Source organism: Pongo abelii, chromosome 13 (assembly GCF_028885655.2).
Source record: "Pongo abelii isolate AG06213 chromosome 13, NHGRI_mPonAbe1-v2.0_pri, whole genome shotgun sequence".
Lineage (NCBI taxonomy): Eukaryota > Metazoa > Chordata > Mammalia > Primates > Hominidae > Pongo > Pongo abelii.
The window spans coordinates 59,905,913-59,918,828 of record NC_071998.2 but is presented as its reverse complement, the minus strand read 5'-3'; the positions used below and the strand labels follow the sequence as shown (position 1 = coordinate 59,918,828).

Below are 12,916 nucleotides of genomic sequence, written 5' to 3'. Positions count from 1 at the left end.
CATACTAGAAAATTTTGAATTACATATGTGACTCACATTACGTTTTTTTCTGGACTGTGAAGATCCAGAAGGGAGAGACATGAACCATTAAGACTCAGGACTATGTAGGATAGAGGGGCAACCCTATAGCTGGTGACTGAGAAGAAAGACTTTGGAAAATTTAACCAATACAGACTTTTTTTGGAGGATAAGTGGTGTGGTATGTGATATAATCTCCGACCTCAGTCTTCCCTATGAAATCTTCAGTAAGATCAACACTACTTTAAAAAAATTATATTTTAGATGTAGGGAGTACATGTGTATGTTTGTTACATGGGTATACTGCATACTGGTGGGGACTGGGCTTCTGGTGTATCCATTACCCAAATAGTGAACATTGTACCAGATAGGTAAGGTTTTCAACCCTCACCTTTACCACCTCTCCTCTTTTGGAGTCGCTGGTATCTGTAGTTTCCATCTTCATGTCCGTGTGTACCCACTGTTTAGCTTCCACATGTAAGTGAGAACATGAGGAGTTTGGTTTTGTTTCTGAGTTAGTTCACTTAGAATAATGACTATAGCTCTGTCCATGTTGCTACAAAGAATATGATTTCATTCTTTTTTTATGGCTGCATAGTATTCCATGGTGTGTGTGTGTGTGTGTATACATGTATATATATATATATATATATACATATATACACACAACTTTTTTTTGTATATATATATATATATACACACATACACACACAACTTTTTTTTAATCCAGTCAACCATTGATAGACACTTGGGTTGATTCCATGACTTTGCTATTGTGAATAGTGCTGCAATGAACATATAAGTGCATGTGTCTTTTTAATATAATAATGATTTCTTTTTCTTTGAGTAGATTTCCAGTAATGAGATTGCTGGGTCAAATGGTAGTTCTATTTTTAGTTCTTTGAGAAATCTCCATACTGTTTTCCATATAGATTGAATTAATTTACATTCCTACCAACAGTGTATAAGTGTTTGCTTTTCTCCACATCCACGCCTACATCTGTTGTTTTTTGACTTAATGATAGCCATTCTGATTGGTATAAGATGATGATTAATGATGTGAGCATTTTTTTCATGTGTTTCTTGGCCACTTGTACTTCTTTTGAGAAATGTCTGCTCATGTCATTTGCACAGTTTTTAATTGAGTTGTTTGTTTTTTTCTTGTTGAGTTGTTTGAGTTCCTTGTGGATTCTGGATATTAGTCCTTTGTCAGAGGCATAATTTGGAAATATTTTCTTCTATTCTATAGGTGGTCTGTTTAATCTGAAGATGAACATTATTTTTAATAAAGCAAATTAAAAAGAATTTTCTCTGGGAGGCTCATGTCTTCCCTTGAGGTGACTGAAAGGTTGTGGATCTTCAAAACCACATTTGGATTTTACTGATCTTCCCTTATTGGGAGCCAAAATGAAATTAGTGAACTAGAAGAGTATAGATGCAGATACCATATCTCTTTACATTCTGATCAACATGGCCAATGAACTACTATGGGTTTCCAGATTATCGACTTGTCATTTTTAAGAAAAAATAGTTTTTGCCCTTCTCCACATTATATTTCTTTTCCTGTTAACTTTTTGCTAACATGACTGAACTTAGAGAATTGATTGTCTTGGGAGGCTTTGAATCATTATGGGATTTCTGGCTCATCAAATTCAAATTTAAGGCATCTCCATTGTTGCTACCTAATAGTTGCTTAATGGATTTTGTTCTTTGGGAGTTGTGAAGCTGAATTGTCAGGAAGTGAGCCTTCCTGAACGTGGCTGCTTTTAATCATTTAGTGTAGCCCTAGCATAGCAGATTTGAGGCATAACCAAAAATATTTTTTAGGATTATGACCAGCATAGTCTTTGCTGCTTTCCTGACCTATGAATACAAAGAAGCTCAGGAACAAGAATTCAATTTGAAGCTTCATAATTAGGATTGCAGCTGATATTCTGGTATAAATTTGGAGAAGGAAGATGCTAGAAGAAGCTACAGAAAACTTGAGGGAATAGAGACAGGCAAGTTAACTGACTTTTTAATGAGCCAAATAATCTGTAAACGTAACAATAGCAGTAAATTCGAAGTGATGTGGTCTCAAAAAAAAGACTACATTTTAACGAATTACTGTTCAATTTGTTCTTTGCCTGATATCACTGTTTTCATCTCCTTTAGCAGTGTGAATTAATGAGCCTCTGAAAACTAACATACCTTAACTGATTTTAGAGACTTACTATCCTTAATACTGTAGTGTTGTGTGTGTGTGTATGTGTGTGTGTGAAAATGGTCCAGATTGATTGTAACTTGTGATTTAATACCCCCCCCCCACTTAGTGTAATGTAGCAATAGAGATAACAGTAGAAAGGAAGTTGTGTAGGAGCATAAAAAAGGGATTGTAACAGAATACAAATGCCAAGTTTGTATAACCTTCAATAAATTATGAATTATGTAGGTATTTTTGATTTTATACCAAAGCATTTCACAAAAATTCAGATAGACTTTTAATTGGCTTTGATTTCCAGGGACTCTCTCTTGAGTTTTCTGTAAAATTTGCAAGATCTCCCCTCTGAGTTTCAGTGATTGCCTTAAGCTTATTTCATGTATTTTATTGGAATCAGAATGATAAATGAATGATTGAATTGTTAAAGTACTAGACAATAAGAAAGTCTGCATAAATTCAAAATTTTCTCTTTAATCAAAGGCTGGGCTGTGATCAGAGCTTTGTGGTTGGCACTACTGAATTAATCCAAGTGGATGAATTAATTTTCCTGCCTGGTTAGTGTTAGCAAAAATTATACAGATTGCAAGGTGGGATGAAAGTAATGAACCTGATTTTGTAGTCATCACACAAGAATATAAATATATTCACCCAATTGGCTTCTGTCCTTTTATTTTCTCTGTGAGGATGAAGGCTTATATTAAAGATGTGGCCACTAGCCAAAGCAATTTTTAAAGCCGTCTTTTGGAATTAACTTCAGAGCTTATGCCAGAGTCTTTTTAATAATCTTGGTTTGATGCACATCTTCATCTTTTAGGGATATACTTGATATTTGGAGAACATCAAAAAGCATTCACAGCCAAATCTTTTAAATAAGGTGCATGATAAACCTGGATGTTACCCTTTAAGGTAAAAAATCAAATATGACAAAAAATGATTATAGAATATTGAAAATGATTTGCTGGTAGTTTCAAAGCCCCTAAATTAACTTCAAAATCACTTCCAATATAGGAGTGGCCAAAGTGTTTTGAGCAAACACAGTGCCCTTGGAACTTGTAAGTATAGAGTAAGTATAGAGTCTGCCAAGGTGACTATTCTAAAAAGGGATTACACCAATTTAGATGTTTGTTTAAAAAAATCAATTGTATCACTTTATGGGCTCAGTGTAATGTAATAGGAAGAGCACAAACAGTGAGAGCCAGGCAGATCTACCTCCTCCACCCCTTTCAGCTCTAAGTGACCTTGGACAAGTTGTTTAAGCTGCCTGAGCTTCTGCTTCATAATCAGAAAATGCAGATAATAATTCCCACTGGGACTGTTGTGAGGGCTAGAAATATAGTATGTAAAATACCACATATATTGGCCTATGCAGAGTTCAGTATTTGTGATTTGTTGTTTGATTAATTGATCTATACCCTGCTTCATTTCAAAATAGATCAAAATAGCTTAACTGCTTGTTTTCCAACCCTACATTGCCTTATTTAGGAAATAATAATATTAATAAATGCACCATGTGCTCAAGTCATTTATATTAACATTTTTTTCACAATTTTTTAAAATGTCAACTTTTAGATTCAGGGGGTACATGTACAGATTTGTTATCTGGGTATACTGCATGATGCTGAGGTCTGGGATGTGACTGACACTATCACTCAAAACTGAGCATAGTACCCAATAATTTTTCAACCCATACCCTCCTCTGTCCTTCCCCACTCTAGTAGTCCCCACTGTCTATTGTTACCATCTTTATGTCCGTGAGTACCCAATGTTTAGCTCTCACTTGTAAGTGAGAACATGCAGTATTTGGTTTTCTGTTCCTGCATTACTTTGCTTAGGACAATGGCCTCCAGCTGCATGCATGTTGCTACAAAGGACATTATTTCATTCTTTTTCATGGCTGCATAGTATTCCATGGTGTATGGTGTATATTTTCTTTATCCAGCCCACCACTGATGAGCACCTAGGTTGGTTCCATGTCTGTGCTATTGTGAATAGTGCTGTGATGAACATACAAGTGCATGTGCCTTTTTGGTAGAACAACATTCTACCGAGACTTTTGGATATATACCCAGCAGTGGGATTGCTGGGTCAAATGGCAGTTCTCTGAGAAATCTCCAAACTGCTTTCCACAGTGGCTAAACTAATTTACATTCCAACCAACAGTGCATAGATGGTCCCTTTTCTCCACAGCCTCACTGGCATCTGTTGTTTGAGTTTTTGTAACAGCCATTCTGATTGGGTGAAGTGCTACTTCATTGTGGGTTTGACTTGCAATTCTCTGATGATTAGTGATATTGAACATTTTTTCATGTTTCTTGGCCACTTCTATGTCTTCTTTTGAGAAGTGTTTGTTCATGTGTTTTCCTCGTTTTAATGGGGTTATTTGGTTTTTGCTTGTTCAACTGTTTAACTTCCTTATAGATTCTGGATTTTAGACCTTTATCAGATGTATAGTTTGCGAATATTTTCGCTCTTTCTATAGGTTATCTGTTTACTCTGTTGTTAGTTTCTTTTGCTGTGCAGAAGCTCTTTAATGTAATTATGTTCCACTTGTCAATCTTTGTTTTTGTTGCTACTGCTTTTGAGGACTTCATCATAAATTCTTTCCCAAGGCTGATGGGGTGTTCCCAAGACCAAATGATGTTTTCTAGGTTTTCTTCTAGGAGTCTTATAGTTTGGTATTTTACCTGTATCTTCAATCCACCTTAATTTTTTGCATGGTGGAAAATAGGGGTCCGGTTTCATTCTTCTGCATATCACTAGGCAGCTATCCCAGCACTATTTATTGAACAAGGAGTCCTTTCCCCGTCGCTTATTTTTCTTGACTTCGACTGAAGATCAGATGGCTGTAGGTGTGTGGCTTTACTTCTGAATTCTCTATTCTGTTCCATTCATCTGTGTGTCTGTTTTTGCACAAGTACCATGATGTTTTGGTCCCTGTGGCCTTATAGTATTGTTTGAAGTCTGGTAATGTGATAACTCTGGCTTTGCTCTTTTTGCTTAGGATTGCTATTCAGGCTCTTTTGTGGTTCCATATAAATTTTAGAATAGTTTTCTCTAGTTCTGTGAAAAATGACGTTGGTAGTTTGATAGGAATAACATTGAATCTGTAAATTGCTTTGGGTAGTATGGCCATTTCAATGATATTGATTCTTTCAATCCATTTTACCCTTTGTGTCATCTATGATTTCTTTTAGCAGTGTCTTATAGTTCTCCTTGTAGAGATTTTTCTTTTCTTTGCTTAGATGTATTCCTAGATTTTTGGGGGGTGGGGGGCACAGATATTTGAAACGGAATTGAGTTATTGATTTGGCTCTCAGGTTGAATGTTATTGGTGCGTAGATGTGCTACTGATTTTTGTACATTGATGTCATGTCCTGAAACTTTGCTGAAGTTATTTATCAGTTCTAGGAGCCTTTTCGCATAGTCTTTAGGGTTTTTTAGATATAGAATCACATTGTCAGGGAAAAGAGATAGTTTTGATTTCTTCTTTTCCTATTTTGATGCCTTTAATTAGTTTCTCTTGCCTGATTGCTCTGGTTAGGACCTCCAATACTATGCTGAATAGGTGGTGACAGTGGGCATCCTTGCCTTGTTCCAGTTCTCAAAGGTAATGCTTCCAGTTTTTGCCCATTTAGTATGATGTTGGCTGTGGTTTTGTCATAGATGGCTCTTATTATTTTGAGGTATGTTCCTTTGATGCCTACTTTCTTAAGGGCTTTTTATCATGAAGGGATGTTGGATTTCATCAAAAGCTTTTTCCATGTCTGTTGAGATGATCATATAGTTTTAGTTTTCAATTCTGTTTATGTGGTGAACCACATTTATTGATTTGCATATGTTGAACCAACCTTGCATCCCAGCAACGAAGCCTACTTGATCAAGGATCACTTTTTGATGTGCTGTTGGATTCAGTTTGCTGGTATTTTGTTGAGGATTTTTGTATCTATGTTTGTCAAGGATATTGGTCTCTAGTTTTCTTTTTCCACTGTGTCTTTTCCAGGTTTTTGGTATCAGGATAATGGCTGGCTTTGTGGAATGAGTTAGGGAGTCCCTCCTCCATAATTTTTGTAATAGTTTCAGTAGAATTGGTACCAGCTCTTTGCATATCTGGTAGAATTCAGCTGTGAATCCATCTGTTACAGGGTTTTTTTTTCAGTTGGTAGGTTTTTTTTTTTTTGTATTACTGATTCAGTTTTGGAACTTGATATTGGTTTGTTCAAGGTTTCAATTTCTTTCTGATTCAATTTTTGGAGAGTGTGTGTTTCCAGGAATTTATCCATTTCCTCTAGATTTTCTAGTTTGTGTGTATAGAGGTGTTCATAATAGTCTCTGGGTATCTTTTGTATTTCTATGTGATTGGTTATAATGTCACTTTTGTCATTTCCGATTGTATTTATTTGGATCTTCTCTCTTTTTTTCTTTGTTTACCTAGGTAGCAGTCTATTAATCTTGTTTATCCTTTCAAATAACAAACTTTTGGCTTCACTGATTCTTTGTATAGATTTTTGGGTCTCAATTTTCTTCATTCTTGCTCTGATTTTAGTTATTTCTTCTTTTCTGCTAGCTTTGGGGTTAGTTTCTTCTTGTTTTTCTAGTTCCTCTAGGTGTGATGTTAGATTGTTAATTTGCGAACTTTCTAAGTTTTTGATGTAGGCATTTAGCACTATAAACTCTCCTCTTAACACTGCTTTTGCTGCATCCCAGAGATTTTGGTATCTTGTGTCTCTCTTTTCATTTATTTCAGAGAATGTTTTGATTTCTGAGTTAATATCATTTATCCAAAAGTCATTTAGGAGCAAGTTGCTTAATTTCCATGTAATTGTGTGGTTTTGAGAGATCTTCTTGGTATTGATTTCTATTTTATTCCATTGTGATCCAAGAATATGGCTGGTATGATTTTAATTTTGATTTTTTTGAATTCGTGGAGACTTGCTTTATGGCCAAGCATGTGTTTGATCTTGGAGTATGTTCCATGTGCATGCACTTGAGAAGAATGCATAGTCTGTGGTTAATGGGTGAAGTATTCTGTAGATGTCTTTTAGGTCCAATTGGTCAAATGTAGAATTTCAGTCCAGAATTTCTTTGTTAGTTTTTTGCTTTGATGATCTGTCTAACGCTGTTAGTGGGGTGTTGAAGTCCTCTACTACTATTGTATGGCTAAGTCTTTTCATAGGTCTAGAAGAACTTGTTTTATGAATCTGGGTGCTCTAATGTTGGGTGTGTGTGTGTGTATATATATATATATATAAAATAGCTAAGCTTTCTTGTTGAATTGAACCCTTTATCATTATGTAATGCTCTTCTTTGTTCTCTATCACTGATGTACACAAACTTCTCTCTGTGTTAACATGGTATGATGCCTTCTGCTCTTTTTTACATTGTATTTGCCTTATGTCTGACCCTTCTTCTAACACTACTTCTGAATATGCTAAAAGGGACAGTTTATTGGAAATGCTCATCAATGATTGCTTAAGGAAAGAGCAACCAAAGTAATTTACAGCCTCCCCTTCTATCAATCCCAAATCAACATAAGCCTCTGCTACACATTATGAGATACCTGGATTCAACTGCTGAATCATGAACTGTTCTATTTCTAAATGGTGCACTGAAGTGGAATTCCCTCTTTTTGTTCACCTTTTCCACTCAAGCTGTGAAACGTTCTAGAACCATAGACCAGAAAGCCATCTGTGCTTCACCACTGGTAACGTGGAGACCCTCATCCTGTAGCCAGGATGCCACAGCACCCCTTCTTCATGTTTTGCAGGTGTCCCTGAGGAGGGGACTATTCTGCATGTGTCTTCCAGGTCATCCAACTTTTTTTGTAGAGGAGGAGAGATTTTTTTCCATCAGCTGCTCTTCCTCTATTTACCTCTGTCTTCCTCCAGAGGCACATGGGTCATCATCAAGGACATTTATTAGATGATGTCACTTCTTTCTTAAGCTTGCTTAGGATGCTCACTAGCTCATGAAATCCAGAACCCATAAGAACAGCAGCACTTAATATGAGTCACGAGGTGTTACAATTGTCATTGTTTTAACTCTAGGCTGCTTTTGTATCTTCAGTATATTTCTATTTTACACTTATCACCAGGTATCATAATTATCAAAGCTGTCTGCCCTAAACCATAGTTTAGAAACTTTTACATCCCCTTTGCCTTGCACAGTGACTGGTACATGGCTGATAAATGCCCATTGGATTAACACACTCAAATGCAGGAGAATGTTGAATCATTTGCATTCTTTAGGCACTTAAAGCATTAGAATAAGTTGAAGGAGTTTGCATGGGTGAATAAGGGCAGCAAAGATTTGAGACAGAAAGAAAAAATGAGTTCTTCTCCAAAGGCTGATCATGCCAATGTCTAGAAGTCTATAAGGCCCCAACTATTGGGTGGGAGGGGTGGCGGATAAATATTTTTCCTTTTTCAGTTACTAAAAATTCCTTGACCACCTTCTGTATACCCTCTGTGCTTGGCACCAGAAAATCAAAGATACATGACAAAACATCTTTTTCTTAAGGACTTGATACTTACAAAGAATTATCACTCAGAATGATAGAAGCCATGATAAATTTTGTATATATACACACACACACACGTGTGTGTATATATATAAAAATGTATGTGTATATATATATAAAATGTGTGTGTATATATATATAATGTGTATGTATATATATATATATAAAATGGTGTGAGTATGTGTGAGAGGGAGAGAGAAAGGGAAAGGGAGAGAGAGAAAAAGCACAGCGGGCACAAAGGGAGGCTTAGTCGGGCCTTATCGATCCCCTGCTTAAACTCCCCAGTAGCATGCCACTACACTTGAAATAAAATCCACATCCTTTACCATGATGTACCAGACCCTGCCCAACTCAGCCCCTTTCCATCTCTTTGTCCTCATCGCCCATCACACTGTCCCTTACTCACTCCACACCTGCCTACAAACATTATTTCTGTCCTTGAACACAGCTGATCCTTTCTCAGCTCAAAGCCCTTGCCCTCAGATCTTCACAAGGCCACCTCTTTCTTGATTATTCAGACCTCAACTCAAATATCTCATTCTTTGAATAATATCTACATAATGTCCTCTCCTCAGTCATTTTCTATGGCATTACTCTGTTTTGTATTAGCTTCATAAAATGTTTCCCTATGAAGTTATCTTGTTTACTTACATAATTATTGACTGCCCTTTTTTCCCTCTGCCCCCCCACCCAGTACACTAGAATGGGGACTTCCTGAAAGCAGGGAAGCCTCCTCTGGCTTGCTCACTGTTCTGCCCCAGTGCCTCGAATGTGCCTGGAGGCTGGCACCTAATTGACATTCATCAAGTATGAACATGGCCTGGGGAAGACAAGAAAGATTCACCAAAGAAAAGTTATAGGTTAAAATATGCCATGAATAGGGAGGGCAGTTAGGGCCAACACCAGGACTTTGGCTGTTAGAATGCAGGGTGCGGGATGAAGTGTGGAGATGGGCTAAAGGGGTGAAGCATCCCAAGGTCTTTGTTGGCCAGGAATAGGACTCAAGAGCCCAGACCCCAGAGCTAGAACACAACGATCAAATTTCAGGGGGCCTCCCTTACCAGATGTGTGACCTGGGACAGTCACCTAACCTTTCTAATCACTTGTTTCTTCATTTTCAGAAGAGCTGATAATGGCAGTACTCTTCATTGGCTAGTGTGAAGGTTAAATGCGTCACATGGAAAATGCCTAGTAGTACCTGGGACATAGTTAACTAAGCATTTATACTATGCCCTAGAAGGGAATCACTGAAGAGTTTGAGGAGTAGGGTTATGGGATTCAGATTTGTATTTTATAAAGATCATCAGGCTGGCAGTGGGGAGGATGGACTGGAGGGGGCTGATAAATCAGAGTCAAGGAAACAACCAGGTAGTGAAGACAGACCAAGACAAAGCAGTGGCAGCAAGACTGATCCAAGAGTTATTAAGACAGTGGACTCTGGCATCGGTTTGAGGAGGGAGATAAGGGAAGGAGATGATTCAGTGGGTGGCTGGTGGTGCCAATTGCCCATATGGGAAATACAGGAGGGAACCCAGTTTGAGAGCCAGGGTGGGTAGGGAGGGTGAGGAGATGTGATTTCTTCAGCTGTGGCTGGCTGAGTTGAAGTGTTATGGGAACTCCAGGTGGAGCTTCCCAGAGAGAAAACCCCCACCTCTTTCTGATCACAATATAACCCTAATATGATTAGCATTGTACTTATCAGTACTTAATAAATATTAGCGCTTAATATTTGGTGTTTAAAATTTTTGCTTTTGAAGAAAATACTGTGAGAAACATTTTTGTCCATATTCAAGTTTTTTTAGACTTCTATATGTAGAATTACTGGGGGAAAATATATGTTACCTTTTGAAGAATTTAAAATTGCCAAATTGCTTTTCAAAAATTTTGTACCAATAATATACTCCCACAATAACCTAGGATTTTTAAAAAGCAGCTTAAATGTTTTTTATAAATACCACTCCCAAAGTTGCCAGCATATGGAGAACAGTCCTCTTGTGTGTAGGGATAAACCTAAGCATCAACTTTGGCTCCTTCCTTAAAAGTTGACAATTGCCTATTTGTCCTAGGGAAACCCCCAAAGTCAATGTCTGTTATTCATTAACATGTTGCAATACCACAACCCAAATCATATTCTTGGAAACATGATGGTGTGTAAAATACAAACACTGTATGTGTAAATACTCCGGTGAGGTCTGTGGATGGGGGTATAAGGAGAAGGTACTTAGTGAACAAAAAGATCTATTGTACCAAAACTACATTAACACTATCTTCCACCACCCCCTGCCCCACCAGAGAACTTCCTGTACCATGGTTTAGTGTATATACACGCAAGGAAGTTCCATTTCCTTTGAATCAATACATGGGTTATAAGAGGGCACCATTCACTGATTTTAACCCAGAATAAGCTAAAATTTCTTTTTAATACATATGTCAACAGATTTTCATCAAGCTGAAGAACAGCCATTTTCCCTGAAGGCAGCATTTTGGTCAGTTCCACACATGGTTATCATGAATTGTTGGTCATTCAGATACTTTCTGTGGTTTTTGTTACTGTTTTTCTTATGCTGACCACATACAACTGTGACACCTCAGGGTAACAGAACCCAAGAAAGTCTGTGATATGTTTGCTGTCCCTTTCTGTAAGTGCTCACTTTGTGTTTATTAGATTTGTACCTTACAAAACCAATGTAGATTTAATGAAGATTTATCTGTTGTCTTTAGAAAGTCCTTATGAAGGAAACTTGGGTATGCTGTTCTTGTCCATGTGTTGTATTGAGTTGAATATTTGCTTTGTGTTTCTCATGATCCACTGGAGGCCATTTAACTGGGTGGCCCCTAGTAGCAACACTTGCCTCTTCTGTTTAGAGCAGGGGTCCCCAACCACTGGGCCATGGACCAGTATTGGAGCATAAACTCTATTGTGAACTGCACATGCAAGGGATCTAGGTCGTGCACTCTTATGAAAATCTAACTAATGCCTGATGATCTGAGGTGGAACAGCTTCTAATCATTCCCCACCCCACCCTGCCGCTGGTTTACAGCCTTAACCATCCATCAAGGTTTGAAGGGAGATTCATACTTGCTTTTGGAGACTTTCTTATATTTAGTCCACAGTCGCTGTTCTCAGGAGTTAATGGGAGGAGCCCACAATTTTTCAAAAGAGGTTGGGTCTAATTTGTATCAAGTGGGACTCATGTCAAGTAGGGAAGCAATAAAGATTGTTCATCTCTTGTAAACCGTGATTCTTTTCTTCTAGCGAGAATCAGTCAGGGGTGGATCCATCAAAGAATGGGGAAGACATGATACTTCTGCTTGAATGTGGACTTGGTAGCTCCAAAATGATCTCCTTTGCTATTGGGATGGTCATCAATGCTTGAAGGAAATTGCTGTGGTTGTGATGGGGAGTTGAGTAGAATATAATGCATCTCTCACTACTAGAGAGTCAATCAGATGTCCGTGGTCCTCCTGGGGCTGTCTGCTATTACATTTAAGAGTTCACTTCCCATCCATTGTGTCCATTTGTAAGAGAGACTGCCCAAAAGAACACAATAGCAAGTTTACACATACTGTTGAGCCTATTTCCCATAGGGATCTCAAAATCATAGGGGTCCTGCCTGTTTTGTTGTGGTTGTTTACATTCTTTGTGTCTATTTGTATATACTGCACAGATGATACCATAAAGCTATTTTGTGATAAGAATTGAGAGAGATTGAAACCAAATCTTTCTTTCGAGCTACAAGTTTCTCTGAAAATAGAGACCTACCCATATTTTTTAAAAATTACACCTGTTATCCAGTTCTAGCTATAATGGCAATTCATAAAATCTTAGAATTTTAGATGCAGGTTACATGGGGAAAGTGAATATAGTCCTCCCTTGGTATCCATGGGGATTGGTTTCAGGACCCCAGTGGATATAAAAATCCATTATAAAATGGTATAGTATTTGCATATGATCTATGCACATCCTCCCATATACTGTAAACCATCTCTAGATTTCTCATAATACCTAATACAATATAAATGCTATATAAATTGTTGTTATACTTTATTTTTTATTGTTGTATTGTGTTGGATTTTTTTCCCTAATATTGTCTTTCATGGTTGGTTGTATCCTGGATGCTGAGTGCGCAATAGGGAAGCCTAACTATTAGAAACCAGCTGCTATGTAACATTGGCCTCTA

The 12,916-nt window shown here is 37.5% G+C and overlaps 1 protein-coding gene across 3 annotated transcripts in view; it reads left to right on the top strand.

The window, feature by feature from the left end:
• Positions 1-12,916, top strand: part of APBA1 (amyloid beta precursor protein binding family A member 1) — a 229,499-nt gene that overhangs the window by 140,239 nt on the left and 76,344 nt on the right. The window lies entirely within an intron of this gene.